Genomic DNA, 16827 nt, shown 5'->3' with positions numbered 1-16827 from the left:
CTGAAAATCAGATTCAGAGCAAAACCAAGTTGGCTTGCTAGAAATTATGTAGTATTTAAGAAGATCAAAACCAAGTCTCTTGGAATTTTAGGAATTATTTAATGACTCCAAAAATCACTAAACTTTTTGGATAAACTTAATATGATATTTAGATCCTATGAGTGAAGTTTGACTTGATTTGGACATTGTTTGATTCCTAAACCCAAAACCCTAGCTCCTTAGAGTAAAAATGTCTAACCCTACTAAGGTATTGACCTAGAAAAACCATAGTTACCCTAGTGCACTGTGGCAGAACCACCCAAATTATTCCAGCTTAAGTGCCTAAGTCACGCCTCAGGGGCCGTAACACACTTAAATCGGAATAACCCGTCAGTCCCTCAGATCTCGTCTTATAGAGCCACTTAACCAGGATCAAATTCCACAATCTCACTCGAAGGTGAGTCACAGAAGAAATACAATAAAACAGGAAACCTCAACTTAAGTACTGAGTTATTACATAAATCGGAGTTTTTGGAGTAGCAAATAAGTTCACAAAATAAAGTGCAGCGGATAATCGATGTCGTCGGTAATGAGGAAATGGGCAAGGCCTAGCCCACTACTCCTCATGCTCCTCTCCTGCCGGAGCAACATCCCACTCGACCGTCCAACCCGGTGGCAGGGTGGTAGGCCAAGTCACACCATCAACTACATCCTGCATGGTACCTGCAAAAATGGTGCCACAAGCAAGGCTGAGTATACTAATACTCAGCTAGACTTAACCGGTGTGAGGAGTCTACTCCTCTACCTCTAGACTATGCAGCTGTTTGGCTGAGGGGTTTGGTTTGCCAAAAGCACTAGCTATTTCTAAAATCAATTTTAAGCTTTTCACATTCTACCATCATTAACTTAGCTAGATTTGCTCCTTCTAAGCATACATGGTAACAACCAATTAGTTCAACCAACAAGTTATCTCATATAACCACATTTCACTTCTTACTCGATGCAGTACAAGGAATCAAGCAGTCTCATTAGCTGCGAGAAGCAGACGATTCGAATCGAGTTTTTAAACCTTGCAAGGTAAACCTAAACACACGGCATGTCAGGGTACTCCGACCCCACACATGACAACCGTCCCCATCGATTCCCCGTTCGCGTCCAGGCCTCACCGCCTTGGCATACAATGCTCCACTGACCCCGGCTGCCGCCGTGCAGTGACCGCACTTGTACCCACCATAGCTAGCATGGGAGACCCAGTCTCAGGTCGCATGAGGGATAAAGTCCGCGCCCGGCTTCACTCAGGTACTAGGTTTACCGGTTACCATTTTTCCCGGCATGTGCTTAGTACGTTCAAAAGCTTGACTCAGGTATCCACACATTAATCCTTAATTCATTTTTCCCGTCTCATGGACAAGGCATCCTCCCTGGATCCAAGTCCATAGACCAACATATATCCCATTATCAAGATGAATACAATCAATTCCTGACCTCGCGCGAGTGCTAGAAAAATCACTCGACTTCTACCGAGATCCTGATTTAGCATAGCAGCTACTCGACCTATCATACTAGTATCCATCTCAAAAGGAATCCTGAGTTCATGCAACTAGGGTTTCAGGCAACTCCTACACTTAAGTGCACGGTACAAGCCTACAAACATTAAGTATAGTAAAATAGCATATATAACGGTTATGCATAAAACCGGGGCTTGCCTTCAACTGCTGGGGCTGCGGGGAGATCCTCAATAGCAGCCTCTGAAGCCTGCTCCTGGTCCTCCTCTTGGACAGGTCCTTGCTCGGGGATGAGCACGTACTCTCCGTCGGCAAGATTACAATCTAATGAATGCAATGCGTAAGATATATGCATGATACCATATGTGCTTTAGAATTTACAACTTTTAAAGATGTAGGGTCTTTTGAATTTAAACAAGTTAACCTTACTTATGTAAAACCCTTTTAGTGGTATACTTAGTAAATTGGGTTGGTTTTAATGGGATGAGGTTTATTCCTTCTTCTCTTTTCTTTTATTCTCTTTAATGTTTTGGAGTAGGTTTGAACTACAAGTTGCTTTTATAGAATTCCAAAAATTCTGCAAAAATTACAGTGGCTTGTTACTGGTGTATGATTCTCTGTCTCAAAATTTGGGGTTCAGAAAGTGAATGGTTTTCTCTGGACAAAATTGCCAAATCTTAAGGCAGAAGGGGTACTTTGAACTACAACTATTATTTAACAGTGGGTAATTATTTAAAACTTATTTTTGCTGGCTTTTAGGTGTCATAACATGACTTGATACAAATTTCTAGTCATTAATACCCTTTAATTCTTTCCCTATGATTTTCTTAAGGTTTCTAGCCAAAGGGGTGCTTTCTACTACCACTATGTTTGAAAAACATCAAACAACAGAGTTCTTATTTTTCTTAGCTAGTATTTTGTGCAAGAGCAATCATTCTGGAGTTTGGTTTCTTTTTGCTTAAGGGAAGGGGTGGTTTGCATTATTTAAGTCAAATGGTCTTTCTCACAAATTGCTAGCAAAAGGCATGGGTTCACTTCTTTTTCATGGGTTTGTATTTTTCTCTGGTGGTTTATCTCATCATAGACTTAGCTAATTTTTGGTTGCCCATTATCTTATTATTTGAGGTTGTTTATGATTTATTGGGAAAATGCCTTATTACCACTTTGTATTTATTCTCCTTACTTAAAAAGTTAGGCTGGGGTGCTCTGTATTTTTGTAGTGGGGCTCTGGTGGTTATAAGTTCACTGGATTTTTGTTAACCACTTTGGTTATGGTGTTGCAATTTTAATAATTGATTTTCAGTCTACATAAGGCTGATTAAAGCATCTTAATTAGAAACTGGTCCTAATTAATGGTCTCTGCATTTTTCCTAGGTTCTTGGTTGCATAAGTAAACTAGGAAAAATATTACTAATCACTGTTCAACATTTTCTAATGCTTTTCTGATTTTCTCTAAGTTGTGGACAAAATGGCTTTAAATGAATAACTACATCATAATTTCTAATACTGGGGATCCTACTATTTTTAAACAGTGTCTAATTAGGGTATAAGCATCTACAAATTTTCTTAAGCTTAGTACAGAAGAAAAACTAATTTTTCTTAATTAAACAAGGTTTAGGGAGTTTCTGTTTTTAATTTTAAACTCTAAAATTTAAAACAGAAAGCATATGGTTCAATAATTTTAAATGATAGATCATAATATTCCAGAGCTAGCAAAATTGGTTTGACAGCTTTTCATTAAGATTTCATCAAGTTATGAATTTTCTAAGTTCTTTGGTTATTTAAAAAGAATAACAGAATTGATTAAAGGGAAAAACACTTTGCACTGGGGTCCCTGGCGGTTTTTCTAGGTTTTCCTCGCGAATCAGTCCTTAGGTTACTATTCATATGGGTCGCTGACATTACAGAAAACCCCTCGGGTTCTACAAAACCTAACCCGAGGTCCTTCTTCTTCCTCAAACAGTAGCCGCGGCGAAGAAAAGGGCGGAGGGGCTTACCAGCGGCGAGACTGTTCCGGTGAAGTGGTCGAGGGTGAAGGGGAGGTCGCGGGGATCACAACGGTGTGCGGAACGTCGACGGAGATGGCCGGAGTTGGTCGGTCCACGCGCGCAGGCGGGGATGCTCGTCGGCGGCGAGGAGACCGGCCTGATCACGGCGAGGTAGTTCAATCAAATAGGTCAGAGAGGTCCACGGGATGCCAGAGAAGACATGAGCGAAAGGAATTGGGCGGAGACTCACTGGATAGCTCGGTCCACGCGCGGCGGCGGAAGACCGAAGTCCGGTGAGGTTGATCTCGGGCCTCCGGTGAAGTCCGGTCGGGTCCGAGGGCTTGGCGAGCTTCACGGGCTACTGGCGGAGCTAGCCGAAGCACAGGTTGGGCTGGAGGGCGGCTGGAGTGGGCTGGCCACGGCGGCCGTAGCTCTGGCGGCAATGGCGGGCGGAAATACGCTCGCCGGAGCTAAGGAACGGTGGCTGGCCGGTGAGGGTGAGTGCGGGGCGAAGAGAGGTGCGCTCGGGGAGGCTTTATAGGCGCGGGCGGGCACGGCCGAGGGCGTGGGCGCGCGGCGGACTTGACCGGACGCCGGGGCGAGCGCGCGCGCGGGTTGGGCGAGCTCTGGCGTGCCGACCAGGGTCGAACACGTGTGCCCGTGCGTTCTGCCCAAGCTCTGGCGCGTGTGGTCGCTCATCCGAGCCTGCTCTCGCCTTGGCCAGTGCACGAAACCTCTTCTCCTCCCTACAAGCTACCATTTTTGTGTGGAGGTCATAGGATTTTGCCTACTGGTTGCAGAGATATGGAGCCAGGAAATCTGGTCTGTCTCCCTGCCCAAACCCGAGGCAAATCCCAAGTTTTGTCGTGTCCAGGGCTCGCGTCCCAATGCCATCTTCTGGCACACGACAGAGGGGTTAGTTAGACACAAATTTGTCAATGGGGCCATTAGGATTCGAGTTAGGGATCAAGGTGAACATCCCTGATCTTTGGCTCAAGGTCTGAATTTCAGAATTCTGAAATTCAGAATTCCCAATGAGTCCCAACAAAAGGAGCTTGATTTGGGGGTTTTCTTGAATTATTTTGGCTAAGCTTTCTCAATCTATTTTGTTGCTTATCAAATATACTTTAACTTATATAATTGGCTCAACTCAAAATTTTAAACTTTTCATTCCCTTTTGCTTATTTTCTTGAATTTTGTCCATGGGGTTCACTTAGAGTTCTTAATTAGGGTTGCACATTCTTATCTTTTCAAAGACTCAATTGTTTTGATCATGACACCTTTAAACATATACTTGGTGAATTCTTTATCACTTAAGTTATCTTGATGCTCATGCTTACTCTGGTTCACATAAAATAATGGTTCTTGGTTTGGCTTTTTAAGAGAAACCCTAGGTGACACTGGGGTGTCACAGCCTTCCCCCCCTTAAAGGAATCTCGTCCCGAGATTCAGGCCAGAGTCCTCTCGGGGTGAAGCGAAGGGTGAGACTGATAGGAAAAAGGGTGATGATTGTTATTATTAGGGCAAAACTGCTCTTCGAATGTCATTCTCTTTGCAACTTCAGAAGGAAGTCCTTTTAAGTTTTACTTTATAGTTACTTCATTCTGAATTAAGATCATATTTTTGGAAATTAGATTCGAAAGGCAGGAGGAGGGGTTGGGGGTGATTACATACCAGCTTCCTTAGTAGGCAATCGGGGAAGTTGGATCTTAAGAATTCCTCGGTTTCCCAAGTAGCTTCCTCCTCTGAGTGATTACTCCACTGGACCTTAAACATCTTGATCGATTTAGCCCGAGTTGATCTTTCCTTGCAATCCAGAATCTTGGAGGGGTACTCTTGGTACGAGAGATCTGGCTCTATCTCCAATTCTGGCTCTGCTAGAATCTCAGTCGGCAATCGAACACACTTCTTTAGCTGAGATACATGGAATACACTGTGAATGGCAGACATCTTTGAAGGTAACTTCAGCTTGTATGCCACTGGTCCACATGCTTCAATGATCTCATAAGGTCCAATGTACCGAGGGGCTAGCTTGCCTTTGATTCCAAACCTCTGCACTCCCTTGGTGGGTGATACCTTGAGGTATACAAAACTTCCCACCTCGAACTGGAGAGGTTTCCTTCTTCTGTCATGATAGCTCTTCTGCCTGGCCTGAGCAACTTCTAGATTCTTCCTGATCAGCTTGACCTTCCTTTCGGCTTCAGTCACCAAATCAGGTCCAAAAACTTCTCTTTCACCAGGCTGAGACCAATTGAGTGGTGTCCTGCACCTTCTTCCATAGAGAGCTTCAAAAGGTGCCATCCTTAGGCTGGACTGATAACTATTGTTATAAGCAAACTCTGCCAAGGAGAGGTGCTTATCCCAGTTCTTGCCACAATCGATCGCACAAGCTCTCAGCATATCTTCCAGAATCTGGTTTACCCTTTCCGTCTGACCATCAGTCTGTGGGTGGTAAGCTGAACTCCTGATTAGCTTGGTTCCCAAAGACTCTTGCAATTGTTCCCAAAATCTGGCAACAAATTGGGCTCCTCGGTCAGAAACAATGGTCCGAGGTAATCCATGCAAACACACGATCCGGTCGATATACAATTCTGCATACTTCTGAGCCTTATCAGTGGTGTGCACAGGAAGAAAATGTGCCACTTTCGTCAATCGGTCCACAATAACCCAAATTGAATCATGATGACGGGAGGTGTTGGGTAGACCCACAATGAAATCCATGCTGATATCGTCCCACTTCCACGAAGGTACGGACAGTGGTTGCAAAGCTCCAGCGGACTTCAAGTGGCTTGCCTTAACCCTCTGACAGGTGTCACACTCTGATACATACTGGGCTATCTCCCTCTTCATTCTGGTCCACCAGTATAAAAGCTTCAGATCATGGTACATCTTGGTGCTTCCCGGATGCATAGAGAATTTGGAGAGATGAGCCTCATCCAAAATTTTCTTCTTGAGATCCTGGTCCTTAGGAATTACCAATCTGCTTTTGAACCATAACACACCCTTCTCATCCTGGCGGAAACAATTATACTTCTCAACCTTCTGATGGAGATTCTTCTTGATAATCTGCACTCCCTTGTCACTGAGCTGGGCCCTGATAATCTGGTCTTGCAAAGCTGGCTCAACAGCAATGTGAGACAAGGAACCAGAAGGAATCACTTCAATTTGCATCTTGCTCAACTCATCACACAAGGTGTTAACACGAGAATCCATCAGAATACAGTTGCATTGCAACTTCCGACTCAAGGCATCAGCTACTACATTAGCTTTCCCTGGGTGATAATGTACCTCCAGGTCATAATCCTTGATCAGCTCTAGCCATCTTCTCTGCCTCATGTTGAGATCAGCCTGAGTAAAAATGTACTTAAGGCTCTTATGATCAGTGAAGATGTTGCAGTGGGTTCCCATTAGATAGTGCCTCCACATCTTCAATGCATGAACCACTGCTGCTAACTCGAGGTCATGAGTGGGATAATTTTGCTCATGAGGCCTGAGTGCTCTTGAGGCATAAGCAATGACTCGGTTGTCTTGCATCAAGACACAACCTAGCCCGGTGCCAGAGGCATCGCAATACACGTCAAAAGGCTTGCTGCTGTCGGGTTGCGCCAATACTGGTGCTGTGGTCAGATGCTGCCTCAACGCATGGAAGGCATCTTCGCACTTCTGACTCCACACAAACTTGACTTCTTTCTTCAGCAACTCAGTAATAGGCTTCGCAATTCGAGAGAAGTCCGGAATAAATCTTCGGTAATAACCGGCCAATCCCAGAAAACTCCGAATCTGGCGAACAGTCGTTGGTGGCTTCCAATTCATCACCTCTTGCACTTTATCAGGATCAACAGCTATTCCATCCTGAGAGATAGTGTGACCCAAGAATTTGATTTCCTTTAGCCAAAAATCACACTTGGATAGCTTGGCATAAAGGTGGTGCTCTCGCAGACGTTGAAGCACTACATGCAAATGCCCGGCATGTTCTTCTTCGTTCTTCGAGTACACCAGAATATCATCGATGAAAACCACTACGAACTTGTCCAATTCTGGCATGAAAACAGAATTCATCAGATACATGAAGTATGCTGGTGCATTTGTCAGCCCGAATGACATCACCAAAAATTCATACAGCCCATATCTGGTTGAGAATGCCGTCTTCGGAATATCACTTGCTCGTATTTTGATCTGATGGTAGCCAGAGCGAAGGTCTATCTTGGAAAACACCTTGGCCCCGACCAACTGGTCAAAGAGAACGTCAATACGAGGCAAAGGATACTTGTTCTTGATAGTTACCGCATTAAGAGGGCGGTAATCTATACACAGCCTCAAGCTTTCATCCTTCTTCTTCACAAATAGCGCTGGACATCCCCAAGGCGAAGTGCTTGGGCGAATAAATCCCTTATCCAGCAACTCTTGCAACTGCTTCTTCAACTCTGCCAACTCAGCGGGTGGCATTCGGTAGGGCCTTTTGGAAATTGGGGCCGTTCCCGGTTGCAACTCGATGGCAAATTCAATATCCCGGTCCGGTGGCATTCCTGGCAATTCATCAGGAAAGACATCTGCATACTCACAGACCACTGGGATCTTCTTCAGGGGTAACTCCGTCATAGAGAAAGCACATGACTGAGAAGAACCCTGACTAGGCAGAATCAAAGTGAAATTCCCGCAGAAAGGAGAATTAACTTCCACGGTACGACTGGCTACATCAAGCACAACTTGGTGCAAGGTCATCCAATTTGCTCCTAGAATAATGTCCACATTTTCCAATCCCAATACAAGAAGAGTGGTTTTGATAATGTGGCTTCCCAGTTGAATAGGCACACTTTGGTTTAATTGATTAGTTGCAATTTTACCCCCAGGTGTGACTATCATGAATGACCCCTTCGAGTGAGAGAATGGCAGTTTGCAATTAGCACTGAACTTTTGGCTAATGAAACTATGAGATGCACCAGAATCAAACAGAATTAAAGCAGGTTGATTATAAACTGAAAAGGTACCGGTCATGATAGGAGCTCCTTCTGGCACTTCCTCTAGAGTAGTGAAGTTGAGCTTCCCTTGCCTGACTTGCACCTTCTGCTTTCTTCCCTTGTCTTGATTTGGTGCTGGCATCTGCCTCTGCTGGTTCCTGGGACAATTCTTGGCATAGTGGCCCACATTGCCACAAGTGAAACACTTGTTCCCATTGCCCTGGCGGAACTGCTGCTGCTGCGGAGGCTGATTGTTCCTTGGGGCGGGAGCTGGATAGCGGTTGGGTGCCGGCTGCTGCTGCTGCTGAGGTGGCCTGATCACCCATCTGCCTGCCTGCTGCTGAAAACCCCTGCTCTGATTGTGAGAAACAATCCGGAACCTCTGAGCCTGAGCGGATGGTGCTGCCATTGGTGCCTTCCTCTTCTTCTCTGCCCGGTGAGCAACAATGCAATCCTCCTGAGAGATGGCCATGTTGACCAACTCATTGAAGCTATTGGCCCGGACAGTGTTGAGTCGTTCCCGCAGCTTGGTATTGAGACCCCTGCGGAAGCGATCCCTCTTCTTTTCATCAGAATCAGCATGATACCCTGCATACTGGCATAAGTCGTTGAAGGCTTGCGCATACTACAGTACCGTGCGGGTTCCTTGATTGAGGGCCAGGAATTCATTCAACTTCCTATCCAGAATGCCAGCTGGAATGTGGTGTCCTCTGAAGGCAGTCTTGAATTCCTCCCAAGATACTTCACGATCAGCGGGGAGCATAGCACGGAAGTGGTCCCACCAAGTCCGAGCTGGGCCGCGAAGCTGCTGTGCGGCGAAGCGAGCCTTGGCCTCATCAGGGCAGTCTCCCGTGAGGAGGGGAAACTTGGACTCGACGACGCGAAGCCACACGTCGGCGTCCAACGGATCCTCTGCCTTGGTGAACAAGGGCGGCTGCGTGCTCAGGAACTCCTGGTAGGTTGCCATAGCCGGAGGTCGCTGATGCTGGCCTCCACCATGATGCTGTTGGTGGGGCTGGCGCTGCAAGAGCTGTCGCAGAATCTCATTCTGCTGGGCCATCAGCTCCTGCACTGTGGGAGCTGGAGGAGGTGGCGGGGGAGCTTGCTCATTCTGCCCGCGACGCTGCCTCGCTGCCATCTGAAAACAGAGATTGTCGCCAATGTTATCCCGACTCATGGTTCCGAACGACAAGATATCATCTCATATGGAAGGAAAAGGCCATAATCATAATATTAGGTTCGAAAATGAAGATAACATGGTGACAAGGATCCCACAGATATCAAAAGTTTACAGGGTTACATTAATCAGGGGAAAGTACCCACAAGCCTAGTCCAAAATGTGATACTACTAAGCTCGCATAGGTTTCTATCCGCCTGAAGAAATGTCAAAGCGACTGCTCAACCCTGAGCGGTGGAAGCGACACTGGATACGGGTGAAGGAGGTATCGCGGAGGTAGTCCCATTGGCACCAGGGGCTGGTCCTAGCTCCTCGGGAGCCTCTTCTCCCTCGCTTCCTGCTTCATTGGCCTCCATCTCCAGGTGGTGCATGTCCAAGTGGTCATTGGCTTCCTCAAGTTCCCTCTGCACGTCGTGAAGCTGGTTCTCCAAGACATCAATAGTGTTGTCTCGGATCTCCACTTGCTGCTCCAGGGTGGTAATTCGCTGGCTCAGCCTTTCCACCTGCAGATCCTTCTCCACCAACTCTGTGGATAGGTCGACCACAAAATCTTCCCGACTGTCGAGAGTGAGCTTGGCAGCCTGAGCGGTGTTAGCAAGAAGTGTCATAGCATCGCTCTGAAGGGCCTGAAGGCGGTACAGCGCACTCATGCACTGAACAGTGACCCTCCCAACCAAGTCAGGATACATTGCCCACACATCCTTCACATGGCTCACGCGGTTACACCACATGGGATCATCCTTCTTCTCAGCAGGGAAGAGTCCCAAGGGGTGCATCACCATCTCCAGGGGATGGTAGCCACAGAAAGTCGTCAGAGTCTTCATGGCTGCTGCCTCAACGGTGTCGTCCGTCCTGAGTCCAATCGTCTCAGAGTCAAGAGAACGCCAACCCGGCTGAAGGGGATGAGCCTCCAAAGCTAGCCAGACTCGACAACGAGGTACCCGATGCTCCTCATACAACTGCACCGTGTACATAGGGGGCGTAGGGTAACCGGCGGAGTTAAGCACTTCCCACAAGATGGAAGGAAAGCCATCGCGAGAAAGGAAGTCAGAACTGAAACGAGAGTCTCCTCCACTGGCGGGGGTAGGTGAATTCATCTGCGGAAGGGAATCAAGATAAAGATTATGGTGGAAGGAAAAAGAAAAAGAGAGCCCGGATGATTTTAAAGAAAAGGGGTTAGCTCAAATTTTAATTCCTCTTTGTGTTTTATAATGCATGCATGCGGAAAGAAACGTTGCCTCTCAAAAGGGGAATAGGGTGCCTTTTTAGGGCATCCTGAAATATAAGTATTGGCCCACAGGGCCTAATTAATTAGCCACCTATTTCTCCCTCTATACCTAAGGCCTTTCGTCCTAGGTCTAGCGGTCTAGTCCTAACGATCCGTAACAGTTTCTAGGCAGGTTTTAGATTTTAAAAATTGGTATTCATGGTTTATTGTCCTTCTCTGTGGTGGAATTTGCTCCGATACCAGCTGTGGCAGAACCACCCGAATTATTCCAGCTTAAGTGCCTAAGTCACGCCTCAGGGGCCGTAACACACTTAAATCGGAATAACCCGTTAGTCCCTCAGATCTCGTCTGATAGAGCCACTTAACCAGGATCAAATTCCACAATCTCACTCGAAGGTGAGTCACAGAAGAAATACAATAAAACAGGAAACCTCAACTTAAGTACTGAGTTATTACATAAATCGGAGTTTTTGGAGTAGCAAATAAGTTCACAAAATAAAGTGCAGCGGATAATCGATGTCGTCGGTAATGAGGAAATGGGCAAGGCCTAGCCCACTACTCCTCATGCTCCTCTCCTGCCGGAGCAACATCCCACTCGACCGTCCAACCCGGTGGCAGGGTGGTAGGCCAAGTCACACCATCAACTACATCCTGCATGGTACCTGCAAAAATGGTGCCACAAGCAAGGCTGAGTATACTAATACTCAGCTAGACTTAACCGGTGTGAGGAGTCTACTCCTCTACCTCTAGACTATGCAGCTGTTTGGCTGAGGGGTTTGGTTTGCCAAAAGCACTAGCTGTTTCTAAAATCAATTTTAAGCTTTTCAAATTCTACCATCATTAACTTAGCTAGATTTGCTCCTTCTAAGCATACATGGTAACAACCAATTAGTTCAACCAACAAGTTATCTCATATAACCACATTTCACTTCTTACTCGATGCAGTACAAGGAATCAAGCAGTCTCATTAGCTGCGAGAAGCAGACGATTCGAATCGAGTTTTTAAACCTTGCAAGGTAAACCTAAACACACGGCATGTCAGGGTACTCCGACCCCACACATGACAACCGTCCCCATCGATTCCCCGTTCGCGTCTAGGCCTCACCGCCTTGGCATACAATGCTCCACTGACCCCGGCTGCCGCCGTGCAGTGACCGCACTTGTACCCACCATAGCTAGCATGGGAGACCCAGTCTCAGGTCGCATGAGGGATAAAGTCCGCGCCCGGCTTCACTCAGGTACTAGGTTTACCGGTTACCATTTTTCCCGGCATGTGCTTAGTACGTTCAAAAGCTTGACTCAGGTATCCACACATTAATCCTTAATTCATTTTTCCCGTCTCATGGACAAGGCATCCTCCCTGGATCCAAGTCCATAGACCAACATATATCCCATTATCAAGATGAATACAATCAATTCCTGACCTCGCGCGAGTGCTAGAAAAATCACTCGACTTCTACCGAGATCCTGATTTAGCATAGCAGCTACTCGACCTATCATACTAGTATCCATCTCAAAAGGAATCCTGAGTTCATGCAACTAGGGTTTCAGGCAACTCCTACACTTAAGTGCACGGTACAAGCCTACAAACATTAAGTATAGTAAAATAGCCTATATAACGGTTATGCATAAAACCGGGGCTTGCCTTCAACTGCTGGGGCTGCGGGGAGATCCTCAATAGCAGCCTCTGAAGCCTACTCCTGGTCCTCCTCTTGGACAGGTCCTTGCTCGGGGATGAGCACGTACTCTCCGTCGGCAAGATTACAATCTAATGAATGCAATGCGTAAGATATATGCATGATACCATATGTGCTTTAGAATTTACAACTTTTAAAGATGTAGGGTCTTTTGAATTTAAACAAGTTAACCTTACTTATGTAAAACCCTTTTAGTGGTATACTTAGTAAATTGGGTTGGTTTTAATGGGATGAGGTTTATTCCTTCTTCTCTTTTCTTTTATTCTCTTTAATGTTTTGGAGTAGGTTTGAACTACAAGTTGCTTTTATAGAATTCCAAAAATTCTGCAAAAATTACAGTGGCTTGTTACTGGTGTATGATTCTCTGTCTCAAAATTTGGGGTTCAGAAAGTGAATGGTTTTCTCTGGACAAAATTGCCAAATCTTAAGGCAGAAGGGGTACTTTGAACTACAACTATTATTTAACAGTGGGTAATTCTTTAAAACTTATTTTTGCTGGCTTTTAGGTGTCATAACATGACTTGATACAAATTTCTAGTCATTAATACCCTTTAATTCTTTCCCTATGATTTTCTTAAGGTTTCTAGCCAAAGGGGTGCTTTCTACTACCACTATGTTTGAAAAACATCAAACAACAGAGTTCTTATTTTTCTTAGCTAGTATTTTGTGCAAGAGCAATCATTCTGGAGTTTGGTTTCTTTTTGCTTAAGGGAAGGGGTGGTTTGCATTATTTAAGTCAAATGGTCTTTCTCACAAATTGCTAGCAAAAGGCATGGGTTCACTTCTTTTTCATGGGTTTGTATTTTTCTCTGGTGGTTTATCTCATCATAGACTTAGCTAATTTTTGGTTGCCCATTATCTTATTATTTGAGGTTGTTTATGATTTATTGGGAAAATGCCTTATTACCACTTTGTATTTATTCTCCTTACTTAAAAAGTTAGGCTGGGGTGCTCTGTATTTTTGTAGTGGGGCTCTGGTGGTTATAAGTTCACTGGATTTTTGTTAACCACTTTGGTTATGGTGTTGCAATTTTAATAATTGATTTTCAGTCTACATAAGGCTGATTAAAGCATCTTAATTAGAAACTGGTCCTAATTAATGGTCTCTGCATTTTTCCTAGGTTCTTGGTTGCATAAGTAAACTAGGAAAAATATTACTAATCACTGTTCAACATTTTCTAATGCTTTTCTGATTTTCTCTAAGTTGTGGACAAAATGGCTTTAAATGAATAACTACATCATAATTTCTAATACTGGGGATCCTACTATTTTTAAACAGTGTCTAATTAGGGTATAAGCATCTACAAATTTTCTTAAGCTTAGTACAGAAGAAAAACTAATTTTTCTTAATTAAACAAGGTTTAGGGAGTTTCTGTTTTTAATTTTAAACTCTAAAATTTAAAACAGAAAGCATATGGTTCAATAATTTTAAATGATAGATCATAATATTCCAGAGCTAGGAAAATTGGTTTGACAGCTTTTCATTAAGATTTCATCAAGTTATGAATTTTCTAAGTTCTTTGGTTATTTAAAAAGAATAACAGAATTGATTAAAGGGAAAAACACTTTGCACTGGGGTCCCTGGCGGTTTTTCTAGGTTTTCCTCGCGAATCAGTCCTTAGGTTACTATTCATATGGGTCGCTGACATTACAGAAAACCCCTCGGGTTCTACAAAACCTAACCCGAGGTCCTTCTTCTTCCTCAAACAGTAGCCGCGGCGAAGAAAAGGGCGGAGGGGCTTACCGGCGGCGAGACTGTTCCGGTGAAGTGGTCGAGGGTGAAGGGGAGGTCGCGGGGATCACAACGGTGTGCGGAACGTCGACGGAGATGGCCGGAGTTGGTCGGTCCACGCGCGCAGGCGGGGATGCTCGTCGGCGGCGAGGAGACCGGCCTGATCACGGCGAGGTAGTTCAATCAAATAGGTCAGAGAGGTCCACGGGATGCCAGAGAAGACATGAGCGAAAGGAATTGGGCGGAGACTCACTGGATAGCTCGGTCCACGCGCGGCGGCGGAAGACCGAAGTCCGGTGAGGTTGATCTCGGGCCTCCGGTGAAGTCCGGTCGGGTCCGAGGGCTTGGCGAGCTTCACGGGCTACTGGCGGAGCTAGCCGAAGCACAGGTTGGGCTGGAGGGCGGCTGGAGTGGGCTGGCCACGGCGGCCGTAGCTCTGGCGGCAATGGCGGGCGGAAATACGCTCGCCGGAGCTAAGGAACGGTGGCTGGCCGGTGAGGGTGAGTGCGGGGCGAAGAGAGGTGCGCTCGGGGAGGCTTTATAGGCGCGGGCGGGCACGGCCGAGGGCGTGGGCGCGCGGCGGACTTGACCGGACGCCGGGGCGAGCGCGCGCGCGGGTTGGGCGAGCTCTGGCGTGCCGACCAGGGTCGAACACGTGTGCCCGTGCGTTCTGCCCAAGCTCTGGCGCGTGTGGTCGCTCATCCGAGCCTGCTCTCGCCTTGGCCAGTGCACGAAACCTCTTCTCCTCCCTACAAGCTACCATTTTTGTGTGGAGGTCATAGGATTTTGCCTACTGGTTGCAGAGATATGGAGCCAGGAAATCTGGTCTGTCTCCCTGCCCAAACCCGAGGCAAATCCCAAGTTTTGTCGTGTCTAGGGCTCGCGTCCCAATGCCATCTTCTGGCACACGACAGAGGGGTTAGTTAGACACAAATTTGTCAATGGGGCCATTAGGATTCGAGTTAGGGATCAAGGTGAACATCCCTGATCTTTGGCTCAAGGTCTGAATTTCAGAATTCTGAAATTCAGAATTCCCAATGAGTCCCTACAAAAGGAGCTTGATTTGGGGGTTTTCTTGAATTATTTTGGCTAAGCTTTCTCAATCTATTTTGTTGCTTATCAAATATACTTTAACTTATATAATTGGCTCAACTCAAAATTTTAAACTTTTCATTCCCTTTTGCTTATTTTCTTGAATTTTGTCCATGGGGTTCACTTAGAGTTCTTAATTAGGGTTGCACATTCTTATCTTTTCAAAGACTCAATTGTTTTGATCATGACACCTTTAAACATATACTTGGTGAATTCTTTATCACTTAAGTTATCTTGATGCTCATGCTTACTCTGGTTCACATAAAATAATGGTTCTTGGTTTGGCTTTTTAAGAGAAACCCTAGGTGACACTGGGGTGTCACATGCACCGTGAAGGAAAATTGTATTCAAGATACAACTTGATACATCTTTTCTATTATTGCATTTTCATAAGCATTACATGAGCATTCATGGTTATATATGGTTATGTATAGAGAACGTGGAAGAAATAACTGTTCAAGAGGAAGAGACTACTCCATCAACAGAAAATCCACCTGTCGGGAACTGTTTTTACTTTGACATCTGTGGAACAGAGCCCGACTCTCCTACAACACAAGGCAAGCCCCGGTGCATTTGCCACCTCCTTGCTGTTTTAAACTCTTTATCACTTGAATAATGCATTAGGTGATAGGAGTTGGGTGTTAAACCAATTGTTGCATTTCCTTACTTGGATCTGTTTACCATTCCTTGATTACCTGTTTTATTAAAAGGTTTTCTGATGCTTAGTCCTGCTTTAGAAAACAAATGTTTTGTTTTAAAACAAAAGGTGATGCTTCACAGTGGATGGGATGTTTTCAAAAACAAAACTTGATGGTGGATCGATCATGGTCATGATGGATTCAACACCGGAAAAGATGTACCTCTGCCATGTACCAAACTTTGGGTTTTAAAATGATAAAGCTGAGACCGGGCGGGTGACTTGCACGAGAAGAGAGTCTCGGTGTAGTGTCTCCGTCCGAGTCGATTAAGGACCGTGTCGATGTAGGCTTGCTGATCGAGGACCTTTTAACTGGTCACATGCCTCATCATAGGTAAGCTTTGCCTTGGGCAGACTAATACTAGAAAGGCCAACACGCAATGGGAGTGGAGAGATGGCGAGAGTAGTGTGTACCCTCCGTGGCAAGAGGCTGGATGGTGGTGTATCTGTGCTCTCGGTTGGCGTGAACCCGGTCTGGTCTTAAGAAACCTGGTGGCAAGTTGACATATGCAAGGGTGAAGTGCTACATATGTCGTGTGATTGGAGATCCTCAGCTGAGTATCAATCGATTCAGATCACTGTTACTTCTCGGACATGAAGACTTGGTCACTACCCTACACGTAGCATTCCAGTGAACAAAAATGGATTGATAGAAGGATGGCTAGTATAGGCCAAGTGCTTGAACTAGGGTAGAAAGAACTCTAGTGACAGGTAACGACTTAACTTGCTAATAAAACTGGATTTTTAAGGATCCACTATTAGTAAGCATTTTTG

Source organism: Zea mays, chromosome 3 (genome assembly GCF_902167145.1).
Source record: "Zea mays cultivar B73 chromosome 3, Zm-B73-REFERENCE-NAM-5.0, whole genome shotgun sequence".
NCBI lineage: Eukaryota > Viridiplantae > Streptophyta > Magnoliopsida > Poales > Poaceae > Zea > Zea mays.
Note: the sequence above shows the minus strand (reverse complement) of the source record.